Source organism: Sinocyclocheilus rhinocerous, unplaced genomic scaffold (assembly GCF_001515625.1).
Source record: "Sinocyclocheilus rhinocerous isolate Xijiao unplaced genomic scaffold, SAMN03320098_v1.1 scaffold404, whole genome shotgun sequence".
Taxonomy (NCBI): Eukaryota; Metazoa; Chordata; class Actinopteri; order Cypriniformes; family Cyprinidae; genus Sinocyclocheilus; species Sinocyclocheilus rhinocerous.
In genome coordinates, this window is record NW_015628680.1 from 312,002 (window position 1) to 336,824 (window position 24,823).

Genomic DNA, 24,823 nt, shown 5'->3' on the forward strand with positions numbered 1-24,823 from the left:
ACACACACAAACACGCACACGAACACTCACACACACACACACACACAAATAAACACACACAAACACACACATGCACACACACACACACACACACACACACACAGATAAGACCAAGGATTTTTTGATAAGGTGATTTCATTTGATAAGGTGAACACACATCCTCTTTTTCCCGAATGTAACCTGTCCAGAGTTTCTATATTGCCCCAGTATTCGGGTTTTGTCTGGGTTTTGGCTTTGTGTTCCAAAAGAGTGCCGCAGAGGTCACGTCAAACCCAGAAGACTACTTCACCATGAGTTCCCTCAAAATTTTCCTACGTATTTTTATGGGTTTTTCAACTCATGTGTAAAATAAGGTCTGTGATGAACAAAACTTCACAATATTAAGACGTTTTGTTGTAGAGCGTAAACTGCACACAATCACACCGCAAACGTTCTTATGTAGTTACCAATGTCTGTGGTATATAGAAATGAATGAAAACAAAAATTTGGAAGCAGTTTATTTAAAAACAAAACGAAACATGTTAATAAGTACAGCATGTTTGGTGTGTGAGTCCTCGTACATCATACCTACACATATTTGCATTGCTTTGACTGTTCTCTGTAGATCCCGCCTTCTCGCACGCCACGCGTGGTTGATTATATACAATGCCTGCATGCTGTTAGTCAAACTACTTTTCAGTCGTTTAGGCAATTCAGAAATGCTGGCCGGGATTTCATGTCCGTGAGAAAGAGGATGTGTAATCTACACACCTTATAGGGCTTGAATAGTTTGATAGGTTGTGTCACATTCAGAGGACAACTCTGAATAAGAGCATAAACATTTAAACAAAGAGATAGCTTAAAGAGTTAGAAACATGTATTAATAACACACCTCAGGCAGCATGCTGTGAATGGCTGCGTTCATTTTGTATGTTTTTGTTGCGCTTGTCTCATATGGGATGGCCTGATTGATGGCTGTGTTTTGTTTGGTGAGGAATAATGATCCTGTGGCGTTACAGCAAAACTGCAGCCTCAATCTGCCATAAACACACACACACACACAACACACACACACACACACATTCACACACACACACACACACACACACAAACACACACACACACAGAAAGTTTATTAGCATTCAGCAGCTTTATAAATGTCATCTCTGTTAAAATGATCTCAGCATTCAAAGATTTATTGTTTGAACTGTTTTTAACAGCTCGTCTCGTTAAACACACTGACTCTGAACAATAATGGTTTTTTTGAAAAGCTGCCACATTCATCTCATGAATCTAATCAGATATAAACACACAGAAATGATAAAGCCGCACATGCTGATTGTAAGGAAACGTCTGCAGTGTTATGCGTCATGGATGCGTTAAATAAAGTAAAATGCGTTACTAAGATTTTAGAATATGATTCTCTTGAATGCATCAAATTTGTCAAAATATTCAAAGTACACATAAAAATTGTGTTCGCAACCCATGTACCAATAGTTATCGTAAACATTTTAGGTTTCTGTGCACAATCTTACACTAACTACACTCAAAAATGATAAAGGGAATATTGTGTAGGATCAGGATTATGTCAGGGTTTCATGAATCTAACATCTAAGATAGTCTGCATCATTTGAGAAGATCTGAATATTTCTGTCTACAATATCAAACTCGATCTTAAAATATGAAATAAATACTGCTGGAGCTTCGTCGAGAACTGAGCATATGATGCACCGTTTTGTGATTTAATGTAGTTCTGAGCATGTTTTAATGATGTTATTCTCTTCTGTTTTTAGCGCTGTGGCTGGATTATTGCCTGTTACTGAGCGTCACAGTCGAAAAATAACAGATGTTAGAGGCATTGTGTTTAGTATTAAGGCTGCTTATGTTTTTAAATGATGTGTAGTATTTATAGTGAGTTTGTTTTATTTTATTGATGTGTTTTCATATTGTAAATTTCTTTGTGGTAATAGACTGTGTTTTGCACGGTTACCGTTTACTTTCGATGTAATATTCTTGTTCTTTTGTTGTGTGGATGTCGGAGATTAGGGATTAGGCCTCAAAGAAACTGGGTTAGTAGTGATTGTTTTAGGATTCTGACTGGTTGTTTGTCTCACTTGCATACACCACTGTTAATTACGTTGTGTATTTTTCTTTTGTAGGTTCTGTCTTGCCTCGTTCGTCCTGGAATTTTTTTTTACCTTTAAAGGTCATGCTATGACATTAACAAAGGAATGTGAGGCATCAAATTGTTCCTGTGGTTCAACTTTCATCACTCACAACAACTTCATAAATTTGGACAAAAGCATCTGCCAAAGGCAAAAAAGAGGCACAAACCTGTTCACCTCTCGCTCGGTTGTGTTTGATCTGTACGGGCAGCTCATGAAATCTGATAGCCCCCGCGTGAAGCTCTGCAGATTTACACTGAGAAGGAAACAAGGACATTGAATTATGTTATCAGTGCTCTGAAACGGAAACGTCGCTGCTTCATCTTTGATTCTCACGCACCTTTTGGCCGGTTTGATAATGGAAAACTTGCGTCTGAGTTTAGCGCAGTGCATCTGCCGAAGAGCGTCCGTCATCCCATCTCTGAAAGAAAGAACAACGTTTTCAAAGCTACTGTATCATATTTCCATTTGATTGAATTTCTAAGGCACTAAATGATCGACATAATCTGCTGTCACGCTCAATCTATACTGCATGCCTTCTGTTTAGAGTCGTTAATCCAGTCAGAGCTCTTTTAGTGTAACTGTAGCTGGAGCTTCTCATGTCAGATCTTGACTGGTTTTGATCAAGTAAGCGTCAGAATAACTGCAGTAATATCTCCAGATGAACACTTACTGGACTGAAGCAGCTCAGCTTTACTTGATTCTCCATCAATCATGTTTTAGAGCTTCTAATCTGATCCTCAGGATCTTTTGAGGAGCGTTTGTTTCCAGAAGCTTTACTTTCACTGTTCCTCAGCGGAGGAATGATCTTCACAAGCCTCCAGAACATCCCACATCTTCTGAGGAGGAGCCTTTATTTCTTCAGCTCTCAATCACTGCATTATATGTTTGGAGCATTTCAATCTCATCTTACTAAGGACATGTTATTGGAGATATAAAAACGAATATATAATATATATGAAATAAACATTTAGCAGAATATCCGAGCTGCTCTTTTCCATACAATTAAAAGTGAACTCTTCCTTTACATAATGTAATAATGTTACTGGAGATATAGAGCGACCACTGATATTTAGATCATTTTCAGTATCTGCTGCACTGTTAGAAAGATCTCACTGATTTACAGCACAAGCATCAGTATCTCATCATAGAAATATCAGCATCTGCAGCAAATTCATATTTTTAGCTCTGAGTCTCTGAATAAAGCTGAGCTGTTTTTCCTCCATATCCTCACTGTATTAGATTATATGAGCCGTAAAAGCCTGATTTATCAGATACGATACAAAACAAAAACACATGAAATTTTGGGAAAATGCCAACTTATGTCAAGAAGATGACTTGAGTATTAGAAACTGATGAGTTGATTGCTGATTTGCATACTTATACCGTCAGCACAGGGAAACGCTGATCATTGTATTTTATACTTAAGTGGTTGAGAATTATTTGCCTTTATATTTTGTTTATTATAAAAAGAAACGACCAATTTAAAGAAATTTAAATGATTACAAAAACTGCCTACCAAGGTTTTGATGTATAGTGTTTTAAAACTCTGAGTAAGAACAAACCCCAAAGGAGTCTTCTGACCAAGTTGAAAGCAATCTGAAAAGCTTATAATGTAGGCCAGACTTGACTTACTTTACCTAACCTGAGAATAATAAATAATAAAGTTAAAGGTGTTAAGATCAAAGTACACACCCGTAAACATGGCGCCCAACGCGGGGCATTGATTGGTCGATTCCTGGCCACGGTAGAAACTGTAAAGACTGAATAAACCGTAGCAGAGAAATTGGACAATAAATTAGTAGAAGAGTGAAGAAAGCAGCCAAAACTACTGTTAACGTAAAAAAAGACATATTTACTATAACATAATATAATTGAACAACTACCAATGAATCCTTATGAGTACTGAAATCGCAGCATTAACATTTTATTATATTGTATTCAGTTGTCAAATCAATGGAATTATGTTTTCAATTGCATTAGTAAATGAAGTTTACTCATTTACTTAATGTGAAATAACATTTCGTTCTGTTCTGTGTGATTTCTGCTGCCAACTCGTTTCAAAGAACACACAATGTTAAACAAGACTACACTTTAAACCCTTAAAATGAATAACATTTCCTCAGCGGGCGACTCACTTTCCTCACGCAGTGGATGACTGAAAAACCAGTTGTAAATTCCCTTTTAAGTAACGTCACTGCATTAATCTTGACATTCAAGTAATGGACAAATTATTACATCCATGACAACACAAGTACAGTAACATGGCTGTACCAAATGTTTAATACAATTAACAAGGTTCTACATTAAAAAAAAGTCTTAAAAAGAATTTAAAAAGAAACATCCTCTAACTTTTAACTACTTTTTTGGCTTACACTTTATTTTGATAGTCCACTTTAGACATTCTACTAACTATAAGTAACTTTGCAACTACATGTCATCTAATTCTCATTAATTTGCAACTACATGTCTACTAACCCTCAGAGTAGACTGTTAGGTTAGGTTTAGGGTTAGTAGAATAGGTTAACATATACTTGCAAAGTTTCTCATAGTCAGTATGTTGTATGTTGTGGACCCATCAAAATAAAGTGTTGGCAGATATTAAGCAGACAGTCTACTAATACTCTAATGACTGCTAGTTGACACGTAGTTGCAAAGTTACTTACTGTTAGTAAACTGCCTAAAGTGGACTATCAAAATAAAGTGTTACCCTTTTTTGTCCAGCAAATTTCTTAAGGTGTAAATATTGGTATGGACAAGATTCAACAAGACAAAAACCGTTGTTTTCTTTTTAAATGTTGGATGTACAGAAATGAATTGAGTCCCTGAACAAACAGGGTCAGTCTCAAAAGTAGCAGTTAGTATAGCCCCTTTCGCACCGCAGAGTTCTAGGAACTAAGTTATAGGAACTAGCCAGTCATGTAGTTCCACAGGAACTTTAGGTTCCCCCGGGCCGTTTTCCTGGTTTCATTCGCACCACCAAGAGGAACTCAGAAGTGATGTAAGCCGGTGGACAGAAACGTCATTTAAGCGCAGCATTCAACAACGTAAACAACAAAAGGATGGAGGACACCGTGATCGGAGCTGTGTTTTTGATGTATATACTGGGTTTCGTGATAATGGAGTCGGTGTAGCCTACTGTAAACTGCTCCGTGAATAATAAACTGTTGTGTGTTTATCCAGCTTTTTAAAAATGGCGGGTGCCAGCGTTTTCCCACATGCGTTTGGCCAATTTAACGTACAATTACGTCACTGGTAGTTCCTATAGCGCGGGTTTATGCTGCCTTCACGTGCTATCGGAAATGTCCTATTTCCCACTTATGAAGTCGTGATTACGAGCTTGTCGTATTCAAGTGCTTTAATGTTGGAAAGAATAAAATGTAGCATCCCTTTGGTTGACTATCATAAACATTAACCGTGCTACACATGCAGTTTGCTGACAGTTCTGGAATTTCAGTCAAATACATGCTTATTTCACTGCTTATAAAACATACAATATGCTTCGAATGATCGTTCATATCTAGCCTATAAATACACTACTTTAGTGACAAGACAAAGGGATGTAGTTGTTGTGAGAACAGCATTGACAGCAGCAATGGTTGTCCCCTCCACCATGTTTAAAGATTATGACCCGGTAAACTCTGGTATCAAAATTATTTCAGAATTTCCCAGTAGTAAATACGACTTGAGAGGCGTTCACGTCTAATTTACGATTAGGAAACTCGTATTTACGATAATTCCGATAGCACGTGAAGGCAGCATTAGACCCTACTCTGAAGTAGGAGCTAATTTAGTTCTCGTAAAAGGAGTTCCTAGAATTAAAATCGCTCCTAGTTCTTGCAGTGCAAACGCGCGAGCATCCGGGTACTTCCGCCAATAGTTCTAGGAACTATGAAAAGGTTCCTCCGATGCGAAAGGGGCTTATCTTGTGTGTCCAGCAGCTGCTTTAAATACTACAGTGCATCTCATCCTCGTGGACTGCACCGGATTTGCCAGTTCTTGCTGTGAGATGTTGCCCCACTAAAGCACTTGCAAGTTCTGGGAATGTTCTGGCATTACAAGGATGATCCTCTTGTCCTTCCTGTAGTAACTTCTTAGGCCTCCTTACATTACGGACATTGCAGTTTATTGCTTTGGCCACATCTACAGCAGGACTATGGCATGTTTACACAGGTAATCAGGAACTAAAATCTTTCTTCTTGTGTTTTACAGAGTCAATAGAAAAGTATCTTTACTGTCCTAAGTTATTGGAACTGTATTGGGAATTTACGACTGGTTCTTCAGTCATGCACTGCGTGAGGAAAGTGAGGGTATACAGGGAGAGTGTGTATACAGATGCACCGCCGGCCTTTCAGTAGGAAACTCAGTAGCTACTGGCAACTGTATTTCAACTGTACTTCCTGCGACCGTAAGCAGCGATAACCGCGCTCGTTACAAATTCAAAAATTGCCGCTTCAAGAAACTTTACGGCAGGGAAATCGAACGTTCATTGGCTCTCGCCTGCTGCGTCACAGATTGCGACATGCCGTGTTTCTGGTGAGGTGTGTTTGAATGAGAAGTCGGGATAATCTGGATAATATTTTCCGCGATTAACAACTTAAATTCTCCGTGCTCTGTTCCTCACACAAAACTACTGTATTCCGCCAGAGAGGACTGCAACGCATCGTCATTTGGATTACTTTTGCTTGATATTTTTGCAATAAATAAATTATTGTGATTGCACTTATCTGTCTGTCATGTTTTTCTTTATACTGTACTTTTAAAAAAAAAAAAAAAGAGATAGTTATGGTTAAGTTTAGAGGTAGGAGTGGGATTAGCGACTATAAAAATATATTTTTAATGCTGTATTGTTACTAAAATGGTATTTCGGTTTATTACGTTTTATATTTGCGGTGGGTTTAGGTTTGGGGGTAGGTTCCGAGGTCTAAAGATCTAAATTGCTTATCAATAAAATTATAAAAACACACTGATACAAATATCTTAATGATATAAGACATTTTGTACGTTTTTTTAGCTAAAATACGTAGCAATTTTAAAGTTTTAAACGTTGTAATACGTCCAAATAAATTACGACCTATTCTCTCAATGTCAAATACTAATTAAGAAATGTTAATTCATGCGTTCATGACCTCAAGGTTAGATTATTGTAATGCTTTATTGGGTGGTTGTTCTGCACGCTTAATAAACAAACTCCAGCTGGTCCAAAATGCAGCAGCTAGAGTTCTTACTAGAACCAGGAGAGACAGATCCCCAGTAAAGACCTTGTCTCAGACGACCACCGGGACAATATCACAGGAACCAGTTGAGTCCTCTGCACAATCTGACTTTGCTGCAGCCTGGAACTGAACTGCTGGTTTCGTCTGGTCAGAGGAGAACTGGCCCCCGACTGAGCCTGGTTTCTCCCAAGGTTTTTTCTCAATTCTGTCACCGATGGAGTTTTGGTTCCTCTGGCTTGCTTAGTTGGGGACACTTAATATCCAGCGATATCGTTGACTGATTGCACAGATACTATTGAAGAGAACTGAACAGGATGATCAACATCACTGACTCATCAATGAACTGACTTTAACTGGAAAAATACTCTGTCATTGTCTTCTTGCATCATTGACAAACTATTTGACTCTGTAAAACTGCTTTGGCACAACCAGTATTGTATAAAGGTGACTTGACTTGATAAAAATGTAAGTGTTGTGCTTGTAAGTGTTACATAATAATACCTCCATTTAAACAATGAGGCCAGGCTGGAATAACAGGTCATGCTGCTTAAATGACTGATGCACCTAACTGCACCGAAGCAGTGGCTGAATTTGGCAACGAGATCCATTATATTTAATTAGCATTGTTTAACAAGGCAAAGATAATTTATAGTAAAACATTACTGATAAGAAGTATGTGGAAGACACATGAATAAAAGAGATTATGGGCTTTGGTAGACTTTGAATTTATAGTAGCTATATTAAGGAAATTAAAATATATGTAATGGTAAAAGAAGGAACTCTTGTAAAGAGTATGAAATAAGATGAATTTGTGAATTTAAAGTACAAAAAGACTTAAAGGATGGACATTTGTAAGCAAATAAGTAAAATATAGAAATAATTAGATTTATTCATATTGAATGGATAATTTATGTTTGTGTTCTCAGAAATTCTGGAAAACATCATAAGGACTCCTCTGGATACAAAAGTTTAATAACTGGCTTGTTTTTGAAAATAATGAACGTATGGAAAGTAATATAATGAATCAGAGGTAGAGTTTTGCGATGTGATATTTATGCAACAATTACTACATGGGTTTTTGTGTTAGAGTTTGTTATATTGTATAATACAATGAAGGTACCAGAGATTGTGTAAACGCACAAGAAGTGAGAATTAAATAAATAATGGCGAAGGTCGAAAATGTTTTTAGAAAATATTCAACACAGAGGTTAAAAATCGGATGTTCACAAAGTACAAATTTCTTCAAATTGTTGGAGTGTTTAAACTTATAAACCAAGAGAATTGTAAGAAAACCCATCAACCCAGATTCTAACTTCGTAGCTAAAAGACACAAGGAAATGTCAGATGGCGCAGGTTTTCCACCTCTTTGTTTGGCTGCTGCAAATATCGTCTGAGCTGGAGAGAAGCCACACATTTCTATGAGGACCGACCTCAAGGGTGTTTGATTGGAACACATGAAGTAACTAATGGATACGCAAATCCAAATTTGACTAATCCTTAATAATCAAGCAGAGCACAAAGTCTTGATAACTGATGATACTGTCTATTGAAATATAATTGACCAGCAAATTATGAAGGAAAAAAATACTGGGTGGAATATTGCACCCAATAAATTCATGAATGATGAATAAATGCACATATCATTGGTGAAGTTTTAAGAAATGAACAAAATGTGTGTACAATTGCACTCTGCAAAACATGTTACTCATATGTCAGGCTTTACAGGGATAGCTCACCTTCAGTTGCTGGTCCCCATTGACTTCCATAGCATGGGAAAAAAAAATACTATACAAGTCAAAGGGGACGAGCAACTGAAGGTGAACTATATGATTTCTAGCTGTGCCTGTAGGGTTAGGGTTAGGGTTAGGGTTGGGGTTAGGGTTAGGGTTAGGTTCTTTTCAACCGAGTCAAATGGTTCTAATCCAAAATTGTGTTTTGAGTTTTCCCCAAGAATAAGACAGTAAATCCCTTCGGGGTTTTTTCTTGACTTGATTTGGGTGGCGCTTCTTGAGTAACAGGATGCACAGCAGGGAAGTCAAGTAACAATGTGTTGCACAACTGATCCTTTGATATGAATGTTGATTCAGGAACACATCCTTTTGTAAATTGCAACGGTGAGGTTAAACTCATTGCACAGAAACCTGACTGCTGCTGAATATTTCTTATAAATGCACATCACCAGTGTCATTTAAAAACAAACACCATTGCATTCGAACAGAAGTGGGTTATTATAGCAGTGCTCTGATTTCCTGATCAAACCTCATGAGAATCTCATTCATCCAGCTAACAGAAATATGTTCTAGGGACGTTTGGCTGACGTTCCCATTAAGTTACGAATGTTCTTCAAAATGTCCAGTCAAGTCAATTTCATGTTGGACATTCGTTAGACATTCGATCTTTTCTTCAGCATTAATTTCTATGCAGCAGCATAACAGTCATGGATCACGCAGATCACATTTAAAAGCATAATATCAAAATTAATAACATTATTATTCGATGATGTAATTGTTTTAGGTCCTCATGACGATCCCCACCTGGGCACGTCAAGTTAGGGAGTGTCTCAGAAGAGCAAAATCCACAATAAACTTGGTTAAATATGTGCATTATTCCATAAAAACACTAAAAACGTGATTTTTTTCATGTGTAGTTTATGTTAGCAAATAGATTAAGACAATTTTTAACTTTTATATGATTAATAGATCTGTTATAAATATGTAATTAAATGGAATGTCTTAGTGGAATACATGTATTTAATTTTGTAGCTCAGATCACCTACAATACATACATGCAGCATATAATACACGATTTTTATTATTATTATTTTTTTATAAAGAGTTTGCATCTTTTGCTGATGCATGCAGTGCCACAAGGAGTTCTCATGCCTTTTAGAGGTCTTTCTTTTCCAATCTCTTGTCACTCAGTTGATCTATGTAAAATATTTGTACGTAAAGAATGTCTCTCGTCATCTAAATCAAAAGTCTGTTTCTGTTGAATGGGTTTGAAGATTCAAACTTTAAATGAAAATGTATTTTGAATTCAGTGAGTTCTCTACAAACTAAAAAGCGATAAGAACAATGGCTTTGTTGAAGGACTTGGCACTTCATTTTGACTGAAAGGACATCTGGATTTTTGTTATTGTTGTCCTGACACACATCATACACAAACTGGATCTGGAAATATGATTTCGTGAGTATTTTACAAATATTCAAATCTATATAACTTCCTGATCATACGACCTCATGTTGCCACACCCACTGTATTATATTCATACTCACAGTTTAAAATTATGTATGAATGTTTTTCCACTTAATTCACATCTTTACAGTTTATTTGCATGATGTTTTGCCTGTTTTCGAATCTTGGAACTCATATCTTTTTTATTATTTTTATGCACTTTTTTTGACAGTCCCTTAATTTGCTCGACAAATGCTGTGGTCCGGAACAAATCAATCTATATTGTACAAATCTACATGGCAAATCTAAAACATTTCTGTCCTGATTAAAATTACAATTAAATTTCGACCTAAAGACGACATTTAAACCACAATATATAGGCTACCTGTTTAAAAACTTAATGACAGCAAGCACACTATTAGTGGTAACATAAGCAACAAGAGAACAACCAATCACTTAGAAGCTATGAACTTAAACCAGTCTCTGACTTTATAACAGTCTGACTTAAAATACACACTGAGCCTGATTTAAATTCACGATAATTAATAAAATATTCAAAAATATTGAAAATGTTCACCTGGACGAGTGTGTGTTGCGTGTGTAATAAAACATCACACACACACCCTGCAAGAGAATCAGGACCATCAGCAGCCTGAAGATCCGCCGGCGAAACGCCAACGCCATCAGAGAGACACATGAACGAGTGTGTGTGTGTGTGTGTGTGTGTGTGTGTGTGAGAGAGAGAGAGACGCACGCATAACCCCGCCCTTCTCGAAACTCGCCCTGTAAACCAGTTTAAGGAAGACCTTGTCATTTGCATTGTGCAAATTTGTCAGTGAAAATGCTTTTCGTTTATTTGACATCTGATAGGAAAAGTCCTATAGACGTATTGCAGATGAGCAAACACTCTAAATTACTACCCAAATTAATAGGTGGATAAAAAAAATCCACGTCCAGACACTCGCAACAGGATCCACCTATTATTTTGAACATTTTGTTCCCTTTCTGGAGCACCCATATATATAGTTACACCTGCGCCTAGTTGGCTCTGCGCCCTTGGTCAAGATTTTTATTTGATTATAATTTAAAAAGTATGTCTGGCAGTAAATGCAGAAGTCAAATAGACGTCTCCGTGATCAAATGAGTTTTTGTGTGACTTTCAGACTGGTGTTGAGAGGATTTCCTCTAGGTAGAATTATTTTATAATTGTTTTATCTCAAAGAAAGAGAACAAAGAACATTTCACTGAGCACGTTTACATGCACACCAGTAAGCTGATAACTCACAAATATCAGCTTATGAAAATAACCAGTTTTCCCCGTTTACATGCACACCAGTAGCCTGACAATGCGTTTACAGGACTTCATTAATAAACCAGGCTATTTCCCTGTAGTGACGTCAAAATATAATCATTTGCGTATCTGACTCAGTGCATTCCACACATGTGTCAGTTGTGATGTTAAATTAAGCTTGCAACATGTCGGGAAACTTACAGCTCGTATATTATCCTCTCATGCAGTTATAAACGCAGCATTGTGACTGAACCACTTCTACTTCTGCTGCACGAGAAGAGAACACATTTTTATCATTTTCCGAGTCATGAAAAAGTCTGCTTTTGTGATATATTTCCTATTTTCTTTACGGCAAGACGTTTGCTCGGTCTAGATGCGCTTAAATCTGCACTAACGATGCGTTCCTGTCACGTATCACACATGTGCACTTCAATAAGCCTACGTGCGAAATCGGAGTAAGAGGCAAAAAACTACCTGTTGCGACCGGTTTATGCTTATACGCCGTTTATGACCTTACTCCGATAAAAGAAAACGGGTTACCGCGTTTACATGACCAAGTGCATTATCGGTTTATTAAGCATAATCGGTTTAAGAACGTGCATGTAAGCGGACTTCAGTCTAGCGGGAGTTTAAGCACTCTCAAAACAAAACAAAAACAACACTCCCATTATAATCACTGAGGCTGCCGACACTGTAAAACCTTGTTGTTTATGATGAGATCATGAGAGAGAATTCACGAAAGAGCAGAATTCAGTCAGCGAGCGCGTGCACTGAAGGTTCAGCGATCACTCATCTGATTGGCCATAGCTTTCATAAAATTAACAGAATCGTGTGTGATTAGATAAAGCATTCATTTTCATTTCTTCCGATGGCCATGCACTCCGGGGTTGTATACACTTACTAAATCATAGGCTATATACAGAATTTGCTCAGGTAGCCTATAGCCTAGGCTACTATACACTATATAGGCATATATATATATATACAGTATGAAAAATCAATTCTGAAAACTTGTGAATACTAGTGAAATGCTCGTGTATGATTTTATTTTAGTGCAACTGTATCAAAAAACAAAATCTCCAGTCTTTCACATGCATTTTAAACATCGTGTTTAATTGTGAATGTGAATCGGGGGCGGCACGACAGCGTTTCGCCTCGAGCAGGTGAGCTTATGCCGGTGTTGTGTCCAGTTGAACGTTCAGAGAACATTGATTGAACAATAAGTGTCGTCGGGGGGCCACTTCAATCTCTGTGTCCGCCTCCACCGGGGCTTAATTTGTGCCGGATCCTGCCGGTCTGCGTTCCGGTACCCGTTTGCGTGGATCCACGGGTTTCTGAGGAGGTCACGTCGTCACATAGTTTACATGAAATAACATTATATTTGTCCCAAATCGTTGTTAATGTACATAACGTCACCCCTAGGCTGGAAGATTGTGTATTACATGCGTTTATCTTTTTGTGGCTTGAATGAAGTCTAGCCTATATATAATAATATATAATAATATAACACTTTCTCTTTCTGTTTGCTCGTTTTTTTCCCCAAACACCGAACTTCAAAACTTATCGAGGCCACTTTATTAATTTTTGAAGTGAACTTTTACATGTTCGGCTATGAGCTGTTTTGAATTGCGGTCTTGAACTGAACTTCACGTCCGGTGAGCGACCGCCTTTAAACACAAAATATTGGTTGTGATGATGACACCAAGGGAAAGATTATCGATACAAATGGTCACAGTGAGAATACTGCCATGCTCTGTTTTTTTTTGCCCTCCTGGCCATATGCTTTTTAATGAACGCAATATCAATAGACATTGATTGAATAGACGGCATTACCACAAAACAAAAAAAAAACATGCATGGTTATAGTTAAACCATGGTAACCACAAATGAACCATAGTTTATGCACTCGGCCGAATCTGCAATGACTCGGCTTATGTTCAATCACAGAAGGTTACATATAGCCTATAGCAATAACCAACATTTAGTCATTTAGGAGACAAAGCGACTTACAAATGAGGACAATAGAAGCAGTCAGAATCAACAAAAGGGCAATGATATGTAAGTGGTGTGACAGGTCTCGGTTAGTCTAACGCAGTGCACGGAGCAAGTGTTGTTTTTTTTGTTTTTTTAAATAAAAAGAAAAACAATTAGATTGAAAGAGAACAGGGAACGCTATAGTGTTAGAGGGTAATTTTTTATTACAAATAAAACAATAAAAAGAATAGAAATAGAATAGATAATGCTATGTTAGAGGGTCATTTTTTAAATAAAAATAAAACAAACAAAAGAATAGAAAAAGAACATTGCAATTTTATGCAAAGCATCATAAACGAGTGAGTCACTAAACGAGCGTCGCATTGGTCTTTTGGCCTGATGCCTGGCATAAAATAAATGATTTTATTCATAAAGATACAGAATGTAAATACTTCGGATGTTAACAAATGTCCTCAGAGCTGTTTGAACTTGAGCTATTTTACTTTACTTCCCACCAGACTTGTCAGATGCGAACTATGAAGCTGCAAAGAAAATACACTTGGTACATTCTTAATAAATGTGGATACAGCTGTGCTGTCTCCTCAATACCTGTGCTAATGCATTCGGCAACGGTTCACAAACCACGCCCACGTAATCTTGAGACGTTCACTTCAATAAAAAATGACAATTAAACTTAAACACATGTTTAAAATTTCAGAAGTTTTTTTTGACTTAACCACAAGATTTAGATTTAAGTTCTACATTTAAATGAATATAAATTTGTAGTGTTAAAGTTCTCCCTCAATGTGTGGGTAGCCTATCTTCTGCTCCTATATTTAGTTGTTTTTACTTTGTTTTAAATAAACCAATAAAATAGCAAATGCATTTGACAGCCAGTGTTCACCATGCTTTTTCATTGTAAGCACCATAGCCATAAATAAATGTGCAGAGGGTCTTTTTTTTACACCTTTACACATTTTGCACCAAATGATCAACACATTTATCAAATACATAATGTGTATTGTTTCTAAAGTTGCATAAAATAAAAAATACATAGTCTTTTGGGTAACGAACAGTTGACTGGAGTCTGCATGGTGGCAACAATGCACTGATGCAAATATCTGATAGAAGAGTACCCTCGCTTTACATTTAGAAACATACTCGATTAGAGACAAACCCCATTTTCACATTTTCTGGGTGTAAAGACTTTACTTTTGTTTATTTAATGCTTTTGCACACTGTGACAGGTTGAAAATAATTTATTAGAAAACTAATGTTTCTGCGGTACCAGGCTTTCTTCAAAAGTATGCAAAAACAAAAGCATTAAATAAACAAAAGTAAAGTCTTTACATGCATGCAGGGGCGATGTCTTCCAGATGTGGACGGTCTGCCCACAGTCCATGCATTCAATCTAAGCAAGCAAGCACATAGAAAAGTTACAAAATGGCATGAAACAAGAAAACAGCTACTCCAGCTTTCTCAATGTATACTTTGGTCCATTGGTCAGGTTCTCTTTTGCATGTATTCTTCTCTCCACAAGAACGGCAAAAGTCTGAAAGATCATCTTTTGACAATGTGGATATGAGTATGTTGGACATGAGTATGTGACGGGTATAAAATGCTTAAAAAGTGGTTCACAAGAATGTGAAACTGTATACGAGGCTGTTATGCTTACCAGTTTCTCTTAAAAACAACCCCTCCTTCATCAGCTGGAAAATCCATTCCTTATGGAATCTTGCTTTTTTCTAACAATGTGAAAAGATTATCCTTCTATGGCAAATTCTTAAAATGTGCAGACTTTATAATTACATTGATTAATACAATATAAAAGCATAAGTGGAAATAGGTGGGTCTACAATAGAATGTTGAGAACTAACAGATGCTCATGCATATTTCTCACTTTGTGTACCAATTTTTATTCCAAATCAGTGGCAGCTGGTGAAGCATTTTCTAGGTAGGGCACCACATCCATAAATTTTAGCATACATCCCGGTATGATTTTTTCCCATTATAACAAAAGGAGAAGTAGTAAGACTTGAAACATTTTAAATAAAGATGCTTATCTTACCAAGGTAAAGATTGAGGATGGTTCCCAACAAACTATTTTCTGCTAGCTTTTTTCCAAGATAATAATAATAAAAGATAATAATTTCCTGAAAATATTATGTTGTTTTTGTTGTTTTAATTTTGATAATCCATTGCATATTAAAATGGTACTAAAACCATCACTTTATTTTTGGTACAAAACTACAAAAAAATTAAAAAACTTTTTATATTTGTTTCATGTAAAGTTTACTTTGTTGTATATAAAGTTTATTCAAATTAGAAACTTGATCTAAAATGTACATTTTATAATTAGAATTCATTTATATAGAATTTAACACTATTTGCTCAGTTTTTTTTTTTGATTAACAATAAAACCAAAAGCTGTGGTCTACCATTCGTCAGTGTTTGTATTAGGATTGTAATCAATAATCATAAAATCAAAAATTGTTCAATTTAGTGTTATACATATGTTATCATATTCATGCAGTACGTAAGTCATAATCTCAAGTTTACTGGGTTTTACACGATTCTTTGATTCTTTTGTGTGGGTTTAAAGAGATAGTTCACCCAAAAATGAAATTAGCCCATGATTTACTCACCCTCAAGCCATCCTAGGTGTATATGACTTTCTTCTTTCAGATGAATCCAATCTGAGTTATATTAAAAAAACGTCCTGGCTCTTCCAAGCTTTATAATGGCAGTGAATGGTTGATATTTTTCAATAGTCCAAAAGAAGTCCAATAAAGCGCATCCATCCATCATAAAAAGTGCCTCACACGGCTCCGGAGGGTGAATAAAGTGTAGAGGCAGGCGGAAGTTTGAAGTCCCGTGAAAGGGCCTTTAAGTCAAAAGTGAAGGCTCTCGGAGCGCGCACACAAAAAACTGCCTGTCAACGTGCGAACGTGTGAACTTATAACTTATAATAAGTGCAACTGCACCAAGCACATCACACTCTATTACTCAACCATTCGTCCACGCTTCTTTTCCACTCCAGCGTTTTCCCACTAAAAGCTGCACGGATATATTTGCTTACCCTTCTATGTAAACGATTTAGAAAAAGTTCAATCAGTTCACACTTGACTGAACTATTCGCACTTTATATCATCACCACAATGTGTATTGTCATGTCACCCAACCCTAACATGCAGTAATGCTTTAAACACATTTGACAAGATAGTTGAAAAAAACAACAGCCGATTAACTATCAAAACTGATTGGCTAACGCTATTTTTTTTCCCCGTTGTTGGTGCTCTTTTATTCTATTCTATTCTATTTGGTGATATCCTGTTATGGGCTGTTTCTCTGCAGCAGGGACTGGAGCACTCGTCAGAATAGAAGGAGAAATGGACGGGGCAAAATACAGTCAAATAGGAAAATGGCATTTTCAGGCAAAACGGAAAATCTGCTGCCCTCTGCCAGAAAGCTGTCAATGGGAAGAAGGTTTGCCTTCCAACATGACAATGACCCAAAGCACACAGCAGAACTGACACACAGTGATTAAAGGAGAAAAAGCTGTATGTCCTTGCATGGCCTCGTCAGAGTCCAGACTGAAACCCCACTGAACATCTGTGACTGCAGTCCACAAACACTCACCATCAGATTGAAAAGGTGCTTCAACAAAATACTGACACAAGGGGCTGATCCTTTTCCTATCTCAGTGATTCTGGTTTTTATTTATTTATTTTTCTCTGACATGTTGGTGTTTTATCTTTCACTTGGATGTTACAAGTTGCATAAAACAAGCTGGATAAAACAAGAACTGTGTCTGTCTTCATTTCAGTCTGCAAAGCAACAAAATGTGATTATTTGGTAACACTTTATTTCAATAGTCCACTTTAGACATTCTATTAACAGTAAGTAACTTTGCAACTACATGTCAACTAGCAGTTAGTAGAGCTTGCTTGGTCTTTTTAGGTCGTAATAGTGGTACGGAACGGGATTGTCCTGCATGTTGGTGTCAAACGGCCAGAATCCGTACACATGCACGTCCTCACACAGTTCCAGCGCCGTGTTAATTAGCATAAACCCCGAGGAGAGGCGGCGTGGCTTCAGGCCACGCCTCTCCCCGAAACCGCCCAGGGTCTGCAGGTAATACGGGCTGAAGAACGCCATCGGCTTCTGGGGTCTGATTGGATGGAGGACATTGAGAGCTCTGATTGACAGTTCAGTGCAGAATGTGTAGGCAAAGGCGGGCATAACGAGGGAGGCGTTTCCGTACACACTGACCCGCTCCACCAACAGATCCGGATTCTGCTCCAGGTTTTTCACGCCTCTCCCAGAAACCGCCCAGGGTCTGCAGGTAATACGGGCTGAAGAACGCCATCGGCTTCTGGGGTCTGATTGGATGGAGGACATTGAGAGCTCTGATTGACAGTTCAGTGCAGAATGTGTAGGCAAAGGCGGGCATAACGAGGGAGGCGTTTCCGTACACACTGACCCGCTCCACCAACAGATCCGGATCCTCCTCCAGGTTTTTGTATCTACAAACACAAACACAGAGAGTTTCTAATAAACACTCTAAATATCTACTGACAGAGCATAAGATAATCAAGCACAGTTAAAATGTTTACTTGCTAGGCCTATCATTTTACAAAATGCAACGTTAATGGACAATATGTGACCCTGGAGCACAAAACCAGTCATAAGGGTCCATTTTTTTAAAATTGAGATTTATGCATCATCTGAAAGCTGAATAAATAAGCTTTCCATTGATGTGTGGTTTGTTAGAATCGGACAATATTTGGCCGAGATACAACTATATGAAAATCAGGAATCTGAGGGTGCAAAAAATATTGAGAAAATCATCTTTAAAGTTGTTCAAATGAAGTTTTTAGCAATGCATATTACTAATCAAAAATTAAGTTTTGATATATTTACGGTAGGAAATTTACAAAATATCTTCATGGAACATGATCTTTACTTAATATCCTAATGATTTTTGGCATAAAAGAAAAATTGATAATTTTGACCCATACAATGTATTGTTGGCTGTTGCTACAAATATACCCCAGCGACTTAACACTGCTTTTGTGCTCCAGGGTCACATATGCATTTAATAATCTTGTTTTACATTAATGTCTACAAACACAAAATTTTTGAAAATTAATTCGTGTGCTAATACTAGACTAGTGTCGGCACCACGAGCGTGCTTGATGATTGTTCGACTGTGACTATTGTAAATGTGATCATGTTTAACTGTGCAACATTATGAGAACTAGTTTAAACAATGCTACTTATCAGAGAACAGATTTATTACCATGCTTGTTTTGTTTTTTAAATGCTTACAAATGAGCAGAATTGCAATTACAGAAGACCTCACTGTAAAAAAGTTGTGACTGCCAAGTTGTGACTGCCAATGTTTTTATCACACAAAGCCTGTCAAGAAAAGGTCACGGCATGCCTCTCCATCATTAAAAGGAAAAACAGATTTGCATAAAGACAATTATGCATATTTTAGGACTATTACTGTAACCAAAAAACAGAAACATGTTTGGAGAACCAGTTAAACCAGGTGTCGAATGCTTCCCCAGTGCTCTCATTTAAAGCTTTGGTTTTATTTTACAACAAGACAGATGAGCCAAATCATGTGCCAGTGAAACAAGCGCACAGCCTTTTTTAGAATTTTGTGTTTGAAATTCCATATTCTGTATATTTCTGTGCTTTGCAGTTATTAGCTGGTGATTTACTTATTGTAGACTTAATGTCAGTAGACCGTAGGGTTGGGTATCGTTTGAATTTTAACGATTCCAATTCTACTTATCGTTCCCAGTTTCAATTCCAATGTGGTTAAAAAAATGAAGTTAAAATTTTAGACATCAAACATATTTATTCTGTCTCTTTTTGCAAAACATTTAGTTGCAGTTGAATATCGTGAGCAAAAATCAACAGGCTACATAAAAACTGGACTCGTTTAAGAGCTATTTGTGCACAGAATAGAACTGCACAAATTTAAGATTTCTTTCTTTCTTTATTTTTTTAAATGGAGGTTATGGTTCTCTCACGATTCTGAAGAAAAAGCATTAGACAACTAAACAAAATCACATGTAATTTATGAATGAATGATTCAATGACTCACTCAAGATTTACTTGTTTCATTACTGGATGAATCAGTGTTTTGAATGAATCTCTTGAATGAATGAATCAAAGACAAATACATTTTTAACAGTAATTTTTCACTACCTACTGGCGCAACAACGTAATCGATAAATCTTTATATGAAGCATCAAATTACATCCAAAAGGTGATTTACTCACTATTGTACACATCAGTGTTTATATCTGTTTTACTACAGTAACCATGGTTTAACTATGGTTTTTGTAGTAAAACCATAGTAACCACAAAATTAACCATGGTTTTCTACAACATTTGCAGTAAAACCATAGTAACTTAACCATGCACCTATAGCTTAACTGTGTTTTCTAGTAAAACCATAAAGCACAAAATTAAATACGGTTGTACTATAATATGTGTGTTGCCACTTTTATACCTTGGGAGAAATAATTAAGCATGATTTTGTAAAGAAAAGTGCTTTCTTTCTCTCCCGAAAATTAAAAGAATGGATTTTATTGTCACTGTGCAGTCAAACTAGTTACCATAATCTCATATATCAAGATATTTGGGAGGCTCATGCATGAAGTTAATTTATTAAAACTTTAGTAATGATCTGTTTCTACAGTTATATTATTATCATCTTTATATTATTATTATTTTTCCATTATCGTAATATTGTAATCATTATTCTCAACTGCCAGCTTGGAAATTTGTGTTTTTTATGGTCGGTGAGTTTCTTTTTATTAAATTTTTTTAACTAAAGTGTATTTATTCATATTTATACGTTTAGGCACTTTAATAAATGTGACTGTTATCACCTTAAAATTGTTTCATTCTTTCTGTTCGATATGATTATTTTTTCGTGTATTGGACTGTATTTGTAATTTTTTCAAACATTCATTTGTAATTAATATGAAGTATATTTTTGACTAAGTATATTGGTTGAGCAGCGATCGAGGCCTTTGTAAATTACTGTAGATACACTTGTGACCTCATTACATTAGTATTACTGCGCTACTGCATCTGTGTTGCATTGCAACCACTTTGTTATCAGAACTACATTGCTTTGCGAAAAAAAAAAACATATATATACACATACATGTATACACACACACACACACACACACACACACACAGACACACACACACACACACACACACACACAGTATTCGGGAAGTCTCAGGAAGCTGTGGTTTAAAATCAACAGCTACCTGTTCTAAATTCACTGTAAAGTAAAGCATGGCTTTACAATATATTGCACAATATATTGCTTCATAGAACCGGCTCAAAAGAGTCATTATTTTATAAGAAAAGGGAGTGTTTAATTAATCTAGATTCATATTGAACTCTGTGTTATACAGCATTAGCTTATAATCTTTATTTCCTGTGCCAGTTAAACTAGTAAAGAGAAATTAGTCAAGTCAAAGGCCATTAGTAAATATACAATGAATATATGGTATATCTCTCTTTTTGCTTCTAAAATCTTTTTTGCATAAGGACCTGTCTAAATTACTCTCACATGAAAAAAAGAATGATAGAACCTGAAGAAAAGTGAGTTCTGCAATTCAAGTGCATTAGTGGTAAGTACATTTCTAACTTTTGTCAAACAAATTTCAGTGTAACTTACTAAATTAAATATTCATAAACATCTATATTCAGGAGAATTTTGTGATCTTTAGTCACATACGGTTCCAAACCTGTTTTACTTGATTTCCGTGGAACACAAAAGGTGAACTTCTGCTCTTTCCATGTAATGGCATTCAATAAAGCCCATAATTTTCAAGCTTTTACAGGTATGACAAATCATCATAGAATTAGTACATATGACTCATGTGCTGAATTCCAAGCCTTTTGAAACAACATGATAACTTTGGATGAGAAAAACCTTTGCTTGTTTATCTGTCTGGGTGCTTCTCAGTTCCTCATTATTTGTACATTCTTCTTTTCTTTCCTTGCTTCCTAGCTCCTCCCTCTTAAGGTGCGAGAAAGGAAACGAGGACAGATTAAATGTTTTTGTAAATTAAAATATTCTCTCACACACAAATGTAATTTGAAAATGTCTTTGCGGAGGTACTCGAGTACACGTTACAGATCTGCTGTCATGTTCTGAGCTTGAAAACGATTGAATGCAAGGTTCAGATAGCACAGGTACGTCTGCAAGACGTCTTTTAAAGATCTGGAAAGCATCTGCTGTGTGCAAACATCTGATAGATGGTTTTAAGATGTCAGTTTTACATTCATTCTAAATCATAAACATCTTAAAGACATCTTCTAAACGTCTATTTGACATCTGATAGGAAACGTCCTATAGACATATTGCAGATGTGAAGTGGGTTTCTGAAAATTATGCATGTATTTTGGCTGTTGGAATAATGTAAGTAATACAGTATTTTAAACGGGTCGCATTTAAGCCTACACATAGGTTTTTCTGAAAAACTAGTCTGCACATTTTGGGATATCGCACAAGAATAAAATCTCAAAAATGTAACTCGTACAGTCGCTTAGGTTTTTTTTCAACAAAATAAAATGCACATAAACTGATGGAAAGATATTTACAAAAGAAACTCATTGTAAATTTATTCAAAATAAAGATGTGCATTAAAAAAAGTTTGTGACAGAACGAGACAGCGTTAATGATTGGGGGTGGAGATGAGGTAGCGCGAACAAAAACTTTCTATGTTGATGCGCAGACTATTATATAAATATAGTATATTATTGAATATTGTATATCACTTCCGCACATCAGGGAGCCGCTATCAATATGCGAAGTATTTAAATCTCTTTTGAATGAGCGCTCGCTGTTCACTTTCACTTTCGATTTCGCGATCACGCGCGCTCTGTGTAAAGGAAGATCAGATATTTGTCAATGAGCTCAGGATCTGTTGAGCAGCAAATAATCCTCCAGCATTGTCACTCATCTCTCTCGACCCGTGATCAGTCTTCAGTCACTTCTCTTATAAAACTGCATTTTTTTTCGGTGTAAACTCTAAAAATAGTTCAATCCAAAAGTATTGTTTAGTGTAAAACATGTTGGAGATTAGCCGATAGGCTGTCGATTCATTGCCTGAGAAGCTGTTTCCTCTAAAAAGCTGTTTATTCAGCGTAGTGAAGCCTCTCCTCCATTGACATCCATTAAAAAAACGCCTCTGGTTTCCTTTCCCACGTACTGGCAAACCGGAAGCGTTAGCTTTAGCCGTTAGGCTTTTTTGGCTAAAGGTTGCAGGCTTTCCTTCTAGTGGCTTTGGAGCAGACACATTCAGTTTAGTGTAGCGCACGTTTTCCAGCGGAACTAAATAATTTCAGTTTCTATAAAAAAAGCAAAGTGACAGTAGATACGGTGCCGCGGCGGGCAAGTAATGTAATCGGTGTACAACCAAACACCGTGTAAACACATGTATGTATCAAATCGTGGGACTGCGTGTTGGCGGGAATTTAGAAATTTTATTTGAATATTACCAGTATTGACTTCAATGGATTGCATTAAATTCCTTTGAACACGACTGCTCAAAACGTTCTAAATTTGTGAAACCCACACATTCAAAACATCATTATCACTCTGGAATTTTTAATGCAAATGTTACGTTCTGTAAGAGGTCTTTCATGACGCTACATATGCTGGGGCGTGAATTTGATAGGTGCTTGATATAAAATAAATGGCGATTTAAAAAGTCCTTAAATCTGGTGTTCATGAAAGAGTGGGAACCCTGTGAATGTCATTGTATTGAAACGACTGATCAAGACACATGATGGTTTTTCACCAAACCCTAAACTATGTCCCCAGAAAACTTGAAATACACAGCACAAGTCATTTGGGTTCATTATGTTTTACTTTTGCATCTTTTTCTTAAAGCTGATTGCCGTTCACTGCCATTATATGGACGAGCACGAGCAGGACATGATTTCTTGCTCTGTTCTGTCTTATTCTGTTACATAATGTCAACATTGTACCTTGGTAACAGAGTTTGACGGTAACAGAATTGACACTGACTTATTCAGACAACAAGAAATCATGATTTTTAGCTCTTTAAGACAGAACATTTTTACAGAAAATATTATATTGTTATGGCCTATAACATCCTGTGATCCATGTCAATGAGTAACAAATTATTAAAATAATCAAAACAATTTGAAAAAGCAGAAAAAAATGACTTTGGACACCAAATGTCCCTGCAATTATGGAATCAATATACTAATTACATGGCAAGTAGCCATGTAAGTAAATAATTGCTGTGTATTAATATGGTATCTATTCTTCTCATTCTAAGGTCCATATGGGGTAAGCATTTATATGTAAATGAGCGATTGAAAACCATTTGCGCTTCAGTACTTGATTGTTTGGACAGGTAAGCGTTCTTACACATGCTACAGTTTATATTCTCTGTCAGATATGATGTAACTGTTTTAATACAGTCTGTATCATAGAAGTCTAACTTGCTATTCTGTTTTTTATTTTGCAGAAGCTCAACTTTTGTTAAATGTAATACAACTTACTTGGTTACTATAGTCACGGTTACTACAGTTATACTCAGGTACGATTACTGTAATATTACTACAGTAGAACCATGGTATCAAAACCATGGTTTTTAAAACCAAGTATGCACCAAGCATGGTTACTACAGTCATAGTTTCTACAGTTTTACTATAGTAAAACCATGGTTAATTTTCGTAAGGGTATAAGCTTTTATACCAGTACTTCTGTGATTCTTTGAATATTTGTGTGGGGCGGGGCCGAGAGCCGTGGGAACGGAGCGAGGCCGGTGGAGTAAATGCTAACGCGCGACACCTGCGCCACTCACCGGTCTCGAGTCCCACGGAGGAGCTCCGGAAGAATAAAAGGAGGAGTGACGATAGTGAAGGACGAGAGAGGACCAGGCCTGGATTTGATTTTGTGTTTTGGTTCTGTTTGTGCGCGACAGTCGTCCGCGAG

General features: G+C 36.7%; 1 protein-coding gene and 1 long non-coding RNA gene across 2 annotated transcripts in view; both read right to left on the reverse strand.

Moving 5' to 3' along the window:
• LOC107737961 (alpha-2,8-sialyltransferase 8E-like) overlaps nt 1-24,823 on the reverse strand; it is a 34,440-nt gene that overhangs the window by 784 nt on the left and 8,833 nt on the right. The window lies entirely within an intron of this gene.
• LOC107737952 (uncharacterized) lies at nt 2,283-11,126 on the reverse strand. The gene is made up of 3 exons (XR_001639847.1): nt 11,112-11,126; nt 2,485-2,565; nt 2,283-2,400 (listed from the first exon to the last, which is right to left on the reverse strand). It is a non-coding gene; the product is annotated as an uncharacterized LOC107737952 (long non-coding RNA).